The sequence below is a fragment of the Oryctolagus cuniculus genome, chromosome 6 (assembly GCF_051225735.1).
Source record: "Oryctolagus cuniculus isolate XC-2025 breed Fujian yellow rabbit chromosome 6, ASM5122573v1, whole genome shotgun sequence".
In the NCBI taxonomy this organism is placed as follows: domain Eukaryota; kingdom Metazoa; phylum Chordata; class Mammalia; order Lagomorpha; family Leporidae; genus Oryctolagus; species Oryctolagus cuniculus.
Window position 1 is genome coordinate 67,706,196 of NC_142872.1, and position 15,927 is coordinate 67,722,122.

Sequence of the window (15,927 nt, forward strand, 5' to 3'; positions counted from 1 at the left end):
TAAAAAATAAAAAAATAAAAAATAAAAAAAAAAAACAAGAATGAGGCCTTGGCTATCATGAAAGCTACAGTGACTGAAACCCAACTAGATTGAAGATACACACCCAAGGAAGCTCACATCCACTTCAAAGTCATACTTCTACCTCCATGAACTACTGCAGACTGCACAACAGACACTTCTGACATTAACTAAAGAAATCACTCCCACGGTACCCTTCTGGGCTGTCCTAGAATCAAAGCCAAGGCAACAAGCCAAGTGATAATCTGCAGTCCTTCTAAATCATCAACTGTTTCCAATAAAACCTAATGCATAAAGAAGGGACAATTATATCAGGTGTGCAGATGTCAACATAGGGATACAAGAATCATGAAGATGCAAGGAAGAAGGAAGAATGACACCTCCAAAAGAACACAATGGCTCTCCAGAAATAGATCCATAACAAAGGCAAAGCCATGAAATGCCTGAAATAGAATCCAAGATAATGATCCTAAGGCAATTCAATATGATGCAAGATAATACAGATAGACAGTATAAAAGAAATGAGGAAAACATGAATCAGAAATTCACTAAGATAGAAATCATTTTTAAAAAGAACCAATCAGAGGCTGTTTGAAAATGCTGCCCAGGCAGTAGGATGTGCCATTGCCACCTCTTCCCCTCAACCCAGGGATGGCAGGGGAGCAACTCCATGGAGCAGCCATAAGTTTTACCCACAGGCTGCAATTGCTCACTGCCAAAATGACATCACTTTCCACTTCTGCCCAGTGGTCAACATCTGAGTGTGTTTGTGGGGTCTCTCCAGAATGAATCAATCAGGTATAACCAAAACTGCTACTTTTTTTTTTTTTTTTTGCACAGTGATAAAGCTTTATTGGGGATAGGGCATCCATCAGAACGGAAGGGACAGAGAGAGAGTGCCCAGTTGCTGGGACTGGGAAGAGCAAGGTTACATGGTTGAATGGAGAGAATACACCTGGGCAGGCCAGGCGGGTGGCTCAGCTGAGAGGCAAAGGACTGAGCACGCAGTCTGTTTGGACTCCCTAGGTTTTTAAGGGAGTCTGTTTACCCACCTCCCCCTGTCCTCCAGGACAAAGGATGGAGAGTCCTGGTAGAAGGGTTTGTTGGGTAAAAATTAGCAAATTCTTCCCCAGATTGCTGGTGTCCTGGCAGAGTAGGGGGGCTTCCCTTTGTCTGAGAAGGCTTTATTGCCCCACATTATTAGGTAACCCTTTTGGTCCTGAGGAGAGAGAATTCTCCAGGGAGCTTTCCTTCAGGGAAGGGCTGGGACCACCTGGGAGGTTATCAGGGTCCTGGCAGGACTTTGAAGTGCAAATTCTGGGCTTCTGGAGTTTCTGCTGTAGGTGCTGATCTTCAGGCCTTTCTCATACACACATAGGCTAAATTTCTAACTTCCTACCTAACACATCCCCCTCAAGAGAAAGAAATACCAATATCTTATGTTGGTAAATGGGCAGAGATCTGTTTTCTATAGCTACTTTGGAAGCTGACAAATGGGTGTAGAAATGGGTATGGATATTTTTCTCTTGCTCTCTGTCCTATGGTGCTTGAGAGTGGCCTCAGGAAGCATTGTCCTGCTTGGTCTAGAGGGCAGGTCACCTTGTCTGATGAGGTAGGCTGGAAGTCATGTCTTAGAAGCACCTGGAGCCAGATGGCTTGTCTTCTGTTAGTGTCAGAACAAAGATGTTAAGGCACAATAATCTGCAGAGAACAGAAAGAATGTGGACATTCTGTCCCCAAGGAGAGGCAATGACCAGGATTTCTATGACCAGATGTGATATTGGGCCAGATATTTTAGCCTTGTCTGACCTGGCCCTGGAGTTGTCTGGCCTTGTCCAAGAAAGCATGAACATGATTTTTGTACCCTTTTAGTTTGACCCTAGTATGGAGCACTTTTTTGGGGGCATCAGGTAGTGGGTCTAGGGCCTGCCAGTTTAAAGGACTGAATTAGCAATACCTTTGTGAGAGCCCTAGTCATGGCTGCTTTTTAATGGATGAAAGCTGTGCTTTGTTTGTTTGCTTTTTTCAAAGGAGGGGGCTCTGCTTTGGCTTCTTGTTGAGAGCTTGGTTTAGGAACTATGCTTTCTCCCTGTATCTAGGTACCTGTAACCTGTTAGGGAAATGCTAGGACCACCTGAAGTTTGTAAAAATAGAAATCTGCTGTATGACCCATATCCTCTCTGGGGCTGGTTTTCTCTCCCCAGGAGTGAGTATAAGGGTTAAATAATTAACTCTCTGGTGGACTGGCTATGCTTTTTTTTCTCTGGATATCTAGTAGCTAGTTTTGCTAGGAAGTTAAGCCAATGTACAAGACCAGAGTCTCAGTCTGAGAAAGGAAACAGACTAATAAATCATTTACACTTAACCGTCTATAGTTTGGATTACTTTGCACCCCCCTCAAGAGGTAGGCCCTTTAAGTCCTCTGTGAGGACCCATCCAAATAGGTGCTGTTACTCAAAGCCATGTTTTTAGGAACTGGCAGGAAGGGTTGTCTAAGTTTAATAATACTTGAATAGTCTTTTAAGGCCTGGATTGATGTGTGAGGCCCAGACCTAGCCATGGGGTGCTGGAAGAGAATTGTAAGAGAGATGTGCATCTCCTTAAGGGAGCCACCCTGTTGACTTGCATTACATGGCTGGACTAGGAGGAAAGCAGAATAGGAGGCTGGTACAAATAGGCAACTTAGTTTCACTGACCCTAGGCCATCCTCTTAATAGCAGTGGCTAGAGGTAGAAGCTGGGCAGAGCAAAAGGCTTTTCAGCTCAGGGCCACAGGGTCTGTGGTTCTGAACAAGGAGTCCTTCGACAGCCAGGGCAGTTCCGTGTCCAGTGGCCTTGCTCTTTGCAGAGCTGACAGAAGCCAGTTTCTGTCACGACAGCTACTTGCCCAATGCCCTGCCTCCTCATATCGGAAACAGGTGCCATTAGGGGTGGACAGGCCTTGCTGGGTCTCCTTGACAGCAGATCATCATGTAAAGCAGCTGTTGATTGGCCTGTGGCCTATCCTTACATTGCTCCTGCTTCTAGCTTGTTCCTCGTTCTCCTGGTCACTAATAAAGTAGACCAGGGAGGCAGCCTCTATGATGTCAGTCAAGGGGGTGCTCAACCCAACCCTGATTTTTGAAGATTTCTTTAATGTCATCAGGGTGAGCTAGAAAACTATGGTCATAGGCAAATTCTGACACTTAGTATTTCCCTGTGAGTTAAAAACATGCCCATGAGAAGTATGACCTTTCAGGTAAGATCAAATGTGGTGACCTGTATATATATTTTGAGGTCAACAGAACAACTTTCTATCTTTCCATCAATTTGGTTTAAAAGAGGAGTTCTACCCATTTATATATATATATATATATATATATATATATATACACACACACACACATACATATTCCAAGCAGTGGTTCACTTCCCAAATGCCCACAATAGGTAGATTTGGGTCAGGCTAAAGCCAGGAGCTCCACCCTTGTCTTCTACCAGGGTGGCAGGGACCTAAGCACTTAGGCCATCTTCTGCTGCCTCCCAGGCACATTAGCAGAAAGCTGGATTGGAAGTGGAGCAGCTGGGACACAGAAAAATCAATCTAGCTGTAACATTATTTCATAGTTTAATCTCTTATTTTTTTGGCTGTGCTCTTTGGTCCTCTATAATGTGGCCAGGCATTATTATAGAAAAGGTCAGTCATCCTTATATAAGGTGGGGGCATCAAACCATACAACACAGTTCAGAGTCCTGCAGAACAGTAGTAACTTCCCTTCTGAAAGAGAAAAGAGAAGAAATGAGGTAGCGAGTTGGGTCTCTCTGGTTGCTTAGCCTGACTTCCTGGGCTTTCAGATTTAACTGGCATTTAACCAGTGCTTACTGCATAGCCTGACTTAGAAAAGAAGTTGTGAGAGATGTCTCTGCCATCCTTTTGCTTCCGGATATTTACTGTGTAGCCAGCGGGTTATGGACATGGGTTGCCGGGTTTAACTAGTGTTACAATGTAACCCATAAGTTTAAGTTTTGGGGCTTGCAAGTTTTCACCATGTAGCCTATGGACAGTAGAGATTTCTTGGGCTCCTGGAACCCAGGTCTCTAGTATCTGCTGCATAACCATTTCCAATCATCTCCAAGTCTCTTTTGGAACACTTTCTCCCTTTTGTCTGGACTTCTGTTTGATCCACATTTGAATTAGCAATGCCTGGTTATTTAGCATTATCTGAATGGAAACTTTGTCAGTCCCTCTTTAAAGAATCTGGCTTCTGAGCCAGAGACTGGAGCAACTAGAAGGAAACATGCTTATAACTGAAGTTTAGCATCATTTCAGATCTTGGCAACACTTTTAATCCAAATAGCCTGACTGGTTGTTATCTCTGCAAGATAAGAGAGATCTCTTTTGACATTTTCAGGGCCCCCTCTGGAAATATCAAATTTTGGAGAAGTTAGAACTTTGATTTTCAGAAAGTCTGGTAAGATGCCAAGAGAACTTAAAACATCTGGTCAAAATAGAATTCCCTAACATTGTGAAATGATATCCATCCACCAGTCAGGGTGATTTTAGCACTTTTAGATCAGATTTAATTATAATTATATTGAAAATAACTTAAGATATATTTATTTATTTGAAAGTTAGTTACACAGATTGGGGCGGGGGGAGGTCTTCCATCCGCTGGTTCACTCCCCAGTTGGTTGCAATGGCTGGAGCTGAGCCAATCCGAAGCCAGGAGCCAGGAGCTTCTTCTGGGTCTCCCATGAAGGTGCAGGGCCCAAGGACTTGGGCCATCTTCCACTGTTTTCCCAGGCCACAGCAGAGAGCTGGATCAGAAGTGGAGCAGCCGGGTCTCGAACCAGTGCCTATATGGGATGCCGACACTTCAGGCCAGGGCGTTAGCCCACTGTGCCACAGCACTGGCCCAAATTTTTAAGACTCAATGCTTTTCATCAATCAGAACTTAACAAAAACAGTAGAGTACACAATAGATTACTTCAGCAGAACACAAATTCTATGTCTCTTGTTGAATAAACCAGAAATAAAAACCTTGAACATAAGAGTTAGCATATGAAATCACCACATAACTTGGAACAATATAACAAAGTCAAAAAGAGCTTACAGCTGATCTTCTGTATATTAAGATAATCGAAAATGAATCTTGATGTGAATGGAAGGGGAGAGGGAGTGGGAAAGGGGAGGGTTGCAGGTGGGAGGGACGGTATGGGGGGGAAGCCATTGTAATCCATAAGTCGTACTTTGGAAATTTATATTCATTAAATAAAAGTTAAAAAAAAAAAGAGCTTACAGGACCTAACTCTAGAAATGGCACAGAGTAACCAAGTAAACAGACACTGTTAAAAGGAGACATTACAGCAAAACTGCCACTTTTGAAGATCTTGCAGGCAGCAGGTGCACAAGGTGAAATGTTCATTTTTTTTTTTAAGGTTTATTTATTTATTTTAGAGGCAGAGAGAGAGAGGGAGGGAAGGGGAGGCGGGTCTTCCATCTCTGGTTCATTCCCCGGGATGACTACAACAGCTGGAGCTGGGCTGATCTGAAGCCAGGAGCCAGGAGACTCCTCCAGGTCTCCTATGCAGGTTCAGGGTCCCAAGGACTTGGGCCATTTTCTATTTCTTTCCCAGGCCATAGCAGAGAGCTGGATCAAAAGTGGAGTGGCTGGGTCTTGAATCAGTGCCCATATGGGATGCCAGAATTGTAGGTGGTGGCTTTGCCAACTATGCCACAACGCCAACCCTGAAATGTTGAGTTAAAGAGGTTATACATGGGGTCCAGCTCTGTGATGAGGCAGCATCCCATATGGGTGGCAGTTTGAGTCCTGGCTACTCCACTTTCAATCCAGCTCTCTGATATGGCCTGGGAAAGCAGTTGAGGATGGCCCAAGTTCTTGGGCCCCTGCACCCATGTGGGGGACTTGGAGGAAGCTCCTGGCTTTTGGCTTTGGATTGGCACAGCTCCAGCCTTTGCAGCAAGTTTGGGAGTGGACCAGTGGCTGGAGGACCTCTCTCTCTCTCTCTCTCTCTCTCTCTCTCTCTCTTCCTCTCCTTCTCTGTGTAACTCTGACTTTCAAATAAACAAATAAATCTTTAAAAAAAAAACAAAAAGAAAAGAGGTTATACACTATCTAGGCCAGTATTTAATGGTGAAGCAGCTTTATGATCAGCAGAAGCAGCATATGGTATATTGTGGTGGAGATCCTTTGGGAGAGATACTAGGATGGAAAGATCCAAGCCCTTTCTCTAATATGCTAAGAAAGAATCTTGTCTCTCTAGCCACTGCTACTACAGATGCTGCTCAGACTCTCACTCTCACACAAGATCACAGTATGGATATCCCAAGTCAAGACCAACTAAAGCAAAGTGCAGAGGGGAGTTCCAGTTCCAGTAAAAGAGCCAAAGAAAGCAATACTCCCATACGGCCTACCTCACAGCATAAACACAGAAACACTAAAGATGAAGACTTGGCCGGCGCCGTGGATCCTCTGCCTGTGGCACCGGCACTCTGGGTTCTAGTCCTGGTTGGGGTGCTGGTTCTGTCCTGGTTGCTCCTCTTCCAGTCTAGCTCTCTGCGGTGGCCTGGGAAGGCAGTGGAGGGTGGACCAAGTGCTTGGGCCCTGTACCCATATGGGAGACTAGGAGGAAGCTCCTGGCTCCTGGCTTCAGATTGGCGCAGCACTGGCCGTAGCAGCCATTTGGGGGGTGAACCAACAGAAGGAAGACCTTTCTCTCTATCTCTCTCACTTCTAACTCTGCCTGTGGAAAAATAAAATGAAGACTTGATAGAAAATTTAATCCAAGATGAGACATCTAGGCTGGACCTTGGGTTTGAGGAGTGGGATGTAGCTGACCTGCCTTGATGGTGTTAGGTCTGGAATAGCTTGGGGTTCTGGCCTTTTGTACCCTCAGAAAGGAGAGACTGAAAAAGGAGATGGAGACCAACCTCAACAGAGACAGGTTGCTTTATTGGAAGCAAAGACTCTGGCAACAGTCTGTTCTTGTGATGAGACTGCCCACAGAATGCATTTGGTTCTCAGGTTTTTATCTGGTTAGGGGAGAATTTGCCACTACGGGGTGGGGGGGAGGGGGGAAGGGGTGTGGAAGGCAGCTGGCAGAAGGGCCCCCCCCCCTTTGAAGTCTCCAGGGAATTTCCCTCTTATCTGTTTCATGGCTGCCCTGTGCAGCTTATCTGTTTTTCCATTTGCATTGCAAGGAGTTGAGAAGGGTCTGGTTAGGCACCAAGGATCCCGACAGAAGGGAGAAAGTGGGGCAAGGAAGAGGAAGAAAGAGAGGAAGAGAAAGGTGTGACAAGTCCTTTAGGTGGTTTTTAGGAAACTTGAGAAACAACTATACACCTGGAAGTAATGGCTCAAATGACTTACAAACCAATCAGGATACAGGTATCGTCATTGTTTCAGACACTACAGATGAATTGTGGTTTCAGAATGAGTCCATATCAGAGCTGTTAGGTGTTGGAATAAAAGGTGAAGCTGCTTTTACTGAAGAAGTAGGGAAAGTGAGTGACAAAAAGATGATTGAAGAGGGGAAAAATGATGACCCTGAGGACTTAAAAGTCCTTAAGTGATGACACTGACATAGTCATCTCGGAGGATGAATGGCAGTGCACTGAGAGCAAGAATTTTTTTTTAACTTTTATTTAATGAATATAAATTTCCAAAGTACGGCTTATGGATTACAATGGCTTCCCCCCCATATCACCTCTCCCACCCGCATCCCTCCCCTTTCCCACTCCCTCTCCCCTTCCATTCACATGAGGATTCATTTTCGATTCTCTTTATATACAGAAGTTCAGTTTAGCATACATTAAGTAAAGATTTCAACAGTTAGCTCCCACACAAACATAAAGTGAAAAATAACAGATGATTTTTTAAATGATGATGAAATCAGATCAGACCTATTGTCATGTTTAATCCCAGTGAGAGTCAAGTTGGGAATTGATAATTTCTTCTTTTTTTTTTTTTTTACAGAAGATCAGTTTAGAATACATTAAGTAAAGATTTCAACAGTTTGCACCCCCATAGAATCACAAAGCGAAATATATTGTTTGAGTACTCATTATAGCATTAAGTCTCAATGTACAGCACATTAAGGACAGAGATCCTACATGAGGAGTAAGTGCACAGTGACTCCTGTTGTTGACTTTACAAATTGACACTCCTGTTTATGGCATCAGTAATCTCCCTATGCACCAGTCATGAGTTTCCAAGGCTATGGAAGCCTTTTGAGTTCACCGACTCTTATCTTGTTTAGACAAGGTCATATTCAAAGTGGAGGTTCTCTCCTCCCTTCAGAGAAAGGTACCTCCTTCTTTGAAGACCTGTTCTTTCCACTGGGATCTCACTCACAGAGATCTTTCATTTAGGGTTGTTGTTGTTGTTGTTGTTGTTGTTGTTGTTTTTGCCAGAGTGTCTTGGCTTTCCATGCCTGAAATACTCTCATGGGCTTTTCAGCCAGATCAGAATGCCTTTAGGGCTGATTCTGAGGCCAGAGTGCTGTTTAGGACATCCGCCATTCTATGAGTCTGCTGAGTATCTCGTGAGAGCAAGAATTTTAACTCTCCAAGCAAGAGGGACTGTTTTCATTGCTGGGCCTTGAGGAAAGATTGGTATTCAGATTGTTCTAAGTTAACCCATTCTCCACCTCTGATATCACTGTCATACCTGAAAAGAAGGCAAAATGAAGGAATTGATGCCCCTGGCTGCCAAAGAACCATTTCAGCTCCAGTTGTTAAACCTAAAGATGTTTATATAATGGAAGAAAACACCAAACTTTTTGATCCCTGCAACTCGGTAGAATTCTTAGATTTCTGAAAATCTGAAAATCTTCTGAAAGTGAAGAGACCATCTTAAGCATGGGAGAACAAGAAGATAAACTTTTTGAACACAGGACAGATACAGAAAACATAGAGGACTGCCAGAATATTTTAAAGCCAAGTAGCTTTTGTGAGAAAAGACCACGAGATGGAAACATTATTCATGGAGGGGGGGACAAGCCAGCTTACCATTTGTTTTCATTGTGCTGAAGACTAAAGAAGGCTGGGGATTCGTGCCCTATTTGCAAGAAAGAGATTCAGTGGTTATTAAGGTTTTCATAGCATAGCTGAATCTGTGAGCTGCAGAGAAATAAGAGAGCCATGTCATGTTGGAAACACCAATATTGAGCACCTCTTCCTAGCTGACTGATTGTTAACCTCTGTGTTCCAGGACATTGTTCTTCTGCACCTAGATGGAATTGAGAGTTCTTTAGAACTAGATAATCAATTTGGGGACTCCACTAACATGAAAACAAATGCAAATCACTTCATTCTCCTTCCAAATTGTAGGAGGGAACCAGCTACCAGGACAAAAAAAAAATGCACTTATTCATTCACTTACCAAATTACTTGAGAGTTAATCCTTTCTTTAGTTGATTTTTATTCTCCATCCTTCTTTTAGGGAATGTTTTTCTGTTGTCAAAATCCAAGGTTCTTATTAGAAAAACATTAGAGCTAATAAAGAAAATATACATGATCTAGTTAGTTCAATTAGGAGGACTGTGGGTCACTTTATATTATAGTTAGGCTGGGGCTGGCACTGTGGCACAGCAGGTTAACTCCCTGGCCTGAAGCACCGGCATCCCATATGGGCACCAGTTCGAGACCCAGCTGCTCCACTTCTGATCCTATGGCCTTGGAAAGCAGTAGAAGATGGCCCAAGTCCTTGGGCCCCTGCACCCACATGGGAAACTCGGAAGAAGCTCCTGGCTCCTGACTTCAGATCAGTGCAGCTCCAGCCTTGCACCCATCTGGGGAGTGAGCCAGCATATAGAAGACCTCTCTCTCTCTCTCTCTCTCTCTCTCTCTGCCTCTGCCTCTCAACTCTCTGTGTAATTCTGACTTTCAAATAAATAAATAAATATTTTAAAAATATTATAGTTAGGCTGCATGGTTCAGAGAATCAAAAAGATAAAGTATTGAAAAGCAAGAGATTTCTTCCAGGGACGCCTAGTATAATGATTATAAAACATTTTTTGTTAGCATACCCCTGAAATAATTTTGAAGTATATATAATCTTTTGCACATTTGAAAAATGAGGTATAGTTAACATGTAATAAAGTATTCTCTTCAGCTGAGTTGTAGAAATCTTGAGTAACTACCAATAATAAGCCATAGAACTGTTAGGTAGGAAGTCAGTTATGAGCTTATGTGTGTGTGACATAAAGGCCTAAAGAGAAGACATCTATGTCCAGCATATGCTGCATCTCAAAGTCATCCTGATGGTGTTTCAGGGGCAGCCCGGTATTCACATCCTGCCCTGCCCCCTTCTACCTGATAACCGGCCAGGTTGGGGTGGGGGGTCCCCACCCCTTCTGCCTGACAAATCTTCCACAATCTCCCAGGTGCAGCCCAGTATCTGCACTTCAAATACCCTGCTCCAGATCCCAGTTCTCTAGGGAGTCCTGCCCACCCTTCCTCCTGTCTGATAACATTTGCATCCATAAAGCCCTTTGTTTCAGACCTTCAAGAGAAAACTCAGATAGAAGTTTTTCTATTTACATCCAAAAAGCCCTTTGTTCCAAGAGGAGCAGAGGTGGGGAAGCAAGACCCATCTCCTTAAAACACCCCACCACCCCCCACCGCCCCCACCACCTCCCCAGCCTCAACTGGACTGCGTGCTCAGCCCTCTGCCTCTCTGCTGAGCTGCTACTCAACCAGGTAACCTTGCTCCTGGCCCCCCAGTCCAAGCGACTGGGCACTCTCTCGGGTCCTGTCTGGAGAGGTGCCCATCCATCCTTACGGATGTCCCTTCCCTAATAAACCTTGCTATTTTACCTCCCACTACTCTCTGTCTCACGCCTGAATTCTTTCTTGCGCAAAGACAAGAACCCTGCAATTTCTCCGGTAACAGAACCAGAATACTTCTTTTAACCCCATTGCAGGCCATTCTTCAACCAGTTCATGACTCTCACCCTATGTTCTCTTTCACCCTGTGTTCTCCTTTTACACATCTTCAATTTGACATTTAAACTCTTAAAAAATTTAATTACTTACAAAAGATAGTATGCAATCTAGTGTATATTACATAAAGATACTTGTATCAAAGCCATGGAGCTATAGGCTTTGTTTATTAGATTTATAGAAAAAGTCCTGTCATAGAAACTGGCAAAGCCTGCCCTCATTTCAAAATGAATCAACCAAATTAAGATTTTAATTCTAATGAATACATGAACATAGGTCTCTTGCCCAATCCTCCTCCTAATGGTTGTTCTGAACTAGAGAAGGCACAGAAATTCAACCAAAGCTGTCTCTGTTTTGCTTTCTTAGTTCTGGTTGTCTCTGGAGGCCTCTTTGGCACCTGTAGGATAGTTTACACCTCAGGCAGTGCCTCACCTAATTCTGGGTGGGTCAGAGGCAGCCTTTCTTTCAAGAACAGGGAATAAGGCTATTGTGACAAGGGAAGTAATGAAAGAGAATTTATTGATTTGAAGAAGCTTGATCATGCCACATCAATTTTAGGACAATACATATAGAAATGGAAAGCTATCCATGTCTGCTTAACTCACAGAGAAATAGCATCTGTGTTGCTTGCTGAATGTGCCCACCTCCCCAGGAACTGATCCAAGGACCAGGCCATTTGAGCAGATGTGCTCAAACACAGCTCTGATACAGGTTTTCTACTGACTGCTTTTGGAAGCCTTGCCCTAGAAGGAAGGGCTTTGCTTCGCTGTTTGGTGCCAAACTAGAACATATACCAGACTCCCTTTATTATTTTATTTAGTTTCTAGAGAGGAATTTTTGTTAAAATTAACTTTAAACCATAATGTACTCACGCATTCATTGTCTTCTTTTGTACCTGAGGCTAGATGACACAGCTAGTGCACAGCCAGAGTTTAGAGTTATCACTGGAATCTGAATCTGCACAATCCTTGCTAACTTTATTGTTTGCTAAAAATTTTAAATGGTAATGCTTTAAATATAGGTCTTCTAATAAATGATTTTAGAGATTATGATTTTGCAGCCAGGATGAGACTTTAGAGACTCTGAAAACCGCCCTGTAACTGTCATGCTTTCTTAGCTAATTAGAAAATTCTCACGGGGCCGGCGCCATGGTGCAGTAGGTTAATCCTCTGCCTGCGACACTGGCATCCCATATGGGTGCTGGTTCAAGTCCCAGCTGCCCTTCCTCAAATCCAGCTCTCTGCTGCTGTGGCCTGGGAAAGCAGTAGATAATGGCCCAAGTTTTTGGGCCCCTGCACCCACATGGGAAACCAGGAAGAAGCTCCTGGCTCCTGGCTTCAGATCCACACAGCTCCAGCCATTGCGGCCATCTGGGGAGTGAACCAACGGAAGGAAGACCTCTCTCTCTCTCCCTCTCACTGTCTGTAACTCTACCTCTCAAATAAATAAATAAAATCTTTTTTTTTTTTTTTTTTTAGACCTATTGTCATGTTTAATCCCAGTGAGAGTCAAGTTGGGAATTGATAATTTCTTCTTTTTTTTTTTTTTACAGAGGATCAGTTTAGTATGCATTAAGTAAGGATTTCAACAGTTTGTACCCCCATAGAAACACAAAGTGAAATATATTGTTTGAGTACTCGTTATAGCATTAAATCTCAATGTACAGCACATTAAGGATAGAGATCCTACATGAGGAGTAAGTGCACAGTGACTCCTGTTGTTGACTTTACCAATTGACACTCCTGTCTATGGCATCAGTAATCTCCCTATGCTCCAGTCATGAGTTTCCAAGGCTATGGAAGCCCTCTGAGTTCTCCGACTCTTATCTTGTTTAGACAAGGTCATAGTCAAAGTGGAGGTTCTCTCCTCCCTTCAGAGAAAGGTACCTCCTTCTTTGATGACCTGTTCTTTCCACTGGCATCTCACTCGCAGAGATCTTTTGCCAGAGTGTCTTGGCTTTCCATGCCTGAAATACTCTCATGGGCTTTTCAGCCAGCTCCGAATGCCTTTAGGGCTGATTCTGAGGCCAGAGTGCTATTTAGGACATCTGCCATTCTATGAGTCTGCTGAGTATCTCACTTCCCATGTTGGATCACTCTCCCCTTTATTTACTCCATCAGTTAGCGTTAGCAGGTACTAGACTTGTCTATGTGCTCCCTTTGACTCCCAGTCCCTTCACCATGACCAACTGTGAACTGAAACTGATCACGTGGAACAGTGAGATGGCATTGGTACATGCCACCTCGATGGGATTGAATTGGAATCCCCTGGTATGCTTCCAACTCCACCACTTGGGGCAAGTCAGCCTGAGCATGTCCCAAATTATACAATAAAAAAAGAAAGAAAAAAGTTCTCTGCTATAAGGACAGGTAAAGGGGGCAGTGTTGCTGCTGTCCTGGAAAGGAAGCACTGGTCTCTGGCTCTCTCCAGGCACAGAGGAGGACGCCAGCTTTTCACCCAGCAAGCAGAAGCAGTGCTTTGAGTCTGATGTTCTGTTAGACCCAAGCGAATGCTCTAAAACTTGAAAGCTAATCTCCTCCTCCTTCCTACCATCCTCATACTCTCATCATGGTTTGCTAGCCCTCAGTCTCAAGTTTTTACCAGGTGATTAAAATTACAGCTGGAGATCTGGGGATCTGCAGTTGTACACTGTGATCCCATATATAAAGTTGCAGTCTTTTATATAAAACAGGTAAGAATTAAACATTGTATTTATGTTTGTAGATCTTTAATGCTAATTTTTGGTACATCTCTGCTCAACGCAGTCTGGCACTACCCAACATTCCCTGCCTCCTGTCTGCTTACCTGGGTTTCCCCTGTCTCCAGTAGCACTAACTACTTTGCTTAGAGCCATTTGAGGAAGACCTGATCTTCATCTGCAGGAAGCATTAAACCTCCTCGATGGGATTTTGTTCTTTTTCATTGCCCCTTCAGTACAGGTTCCTTCACTGCCATAGGAGCAGGGTATAGTTTCTATGTGAAGTGTTCAGAGTTTACTACTGTCAGATAAAGGGCTCTGGACTCCAGATGCTGCAGTCCATCTCTAGCTGTAGACATGGCCCACCGTCCTGTCTGCTTTGTTGCCATGGCCCCTTCCACTTCCAGATGTCTTCACTTAATGGTAAATTCTGTGGTTGCCCTAGTTACAAGCAAGCCATGCCTGAGTGGAGACCTTGACTGTGAGGAAGGCTCTTCCAAAGGTGATGGCAGTGGGGACAGTGCTTCTGCTGCACAATGCCATGGACTGAATGATGATGTCACACCACATTAGCCTGGGCTTCCTTATTCTATTTAAATTCATATTTATAATCATGTTATCTTGGACAAGAAGTTCAGAACAGAGATGATAAATCATTGGACAAATACTTTTTAAATAACAGCTACAAAGGCCTTTTATCTCTTAATATCAGCTCACTTACCTTACAGTGTACCTGACAGTAATCAGTATGCTTTTGTGTTTTTTCGTTTTATTTAATTTGTTTATTTTGACAGGTAGAGTTACAGAGAGAGAGAGAGAGAGAGAGAGAGAGAGAGAGAGAAAGGTCTTCCTTCTGTTGGTTCACTCCCCAAATGGCCGTTAGGGCCGGCGCTGCGCCGATCCGAAGCCAGGAGCCAGGAGATTCTTCCTGGTCTCCCATGAGGGTGCAGGGGCCCAAGAACTTGGGCCATCCTCCACTGCCCTCCTGGGCCACAGCAGAGAGCTGGACTGAAGAGGAGCAACCGGTACTAGAACCTGGCGCCCATATGGGATGCCGGTGCCACAGGCGGAGGATTGACCAAGTGAGCCACGGCGCCAGCCCTAGTATGCTTTAGTATTTAATAATTAATCAAAATTTTGTAAAAGTTGAAACTAAGCCTTGAAACTGGTATTAGTCATTTCTCCTCAGTCCACCTGGAGAGACCACAGGTTTCCAATCCTAGGCTTGAACAGTGGACCGGAGTCCAGGCAGGCAACCCTCCATACTGCCCCAGACTGTGTAATACAAAATACAAGACACTGCCAAGCATTGGAATATGCCATTGTTTTCATTATAATTTATTTATTTTAGATGTATGTAATGCTTTGTAGATTATTTGCTTTGTCAAAGAATTTGCTTTTAGGGGCTGGCACTGTGGCTCAGTGGGTTAAAGCCCTGGCCTGAAGCACTGGCATCCCATATGGGTGCTGAATCTAGTCCCAGCTGCTCCTATTCTGATCCAGCTGTCTGCTGTGGTCCAGGAAGGCAATAGAAGATGGTCCAAGTCCTTGGGCCCCTGTACCCACGTGGGAGACCTGGAAGAAGCTCCTGGCTCCTGGCTCCTGGCTTCAGATCAACTCAGCTCCAGCCGTTGCAGCCATTTGGGGGTGAACCAGTGGATGGAAGACCTCTCTCTCTCTCTCTCTCTCTCCTCTGTAACTCTGTCTTTCAAATTAGTAAAAATACATCTTTTAAAAAAGAATTTGTTTTAAAGTTTAGGATCATTTGTAACTTTTTTTATGTGTGTCAGTTCAGTGCAATATTGGCGTCTTTGAAAAGTAATTAATGAGACGCTGGCACTGTGGCACAGCGGGTTAAAGCCCTGGCCTGAAGCCCTGAAGTGCCGGCATCCCAAATGGACACCGGTTCTAGATCCAGCTGCTCCTCTTATGATCCAGCTCTATGCTATGGCCTGGGATAGCAGTGGAGAATGGCCCATGTCCTTGGGCCCCTGCACCTGCATGGGGGACCCAGAAGAAGCTCTTGCCTCCTGGCTTTGGATCAGCACAGCTCCAACCATTGCATCCATCTGTGGAGTGAACCAGCAGATGAAAGACCTCTCTCTCTGTCTCCACCTCTCTGTAACTCTTCCAAATAAATAAATCTTTTTAAAAAAAAAAGTCATTAATGAGAAATTAGTGGATGTTATTGGGTTCTACAAAGCTATCATAATGTTACCTCTTGAATCACTTTAGAAAGCAGAACACCTGTTAACCAGCTTGAGGGT

The 15,927-nt window shown here is 44.0% G+C and overlaps 2 pseudogenes; both read left to right on the top strand.

The window, feature by feature from the left end:
• Positions 1-738: 738 nt before the first annotated feature.
• Positions 739-9,125, top strand: LOC100347854 (protein Mdm4-like; annotated as a pseudogene).
• On the top strand, positions 1,524-6,444 carry LOC138850022 (protein Mdm4-like; annotated as a pseudogene).
• Positions 9,126-15,927: the final 6,802 nt, after the last annotated feature.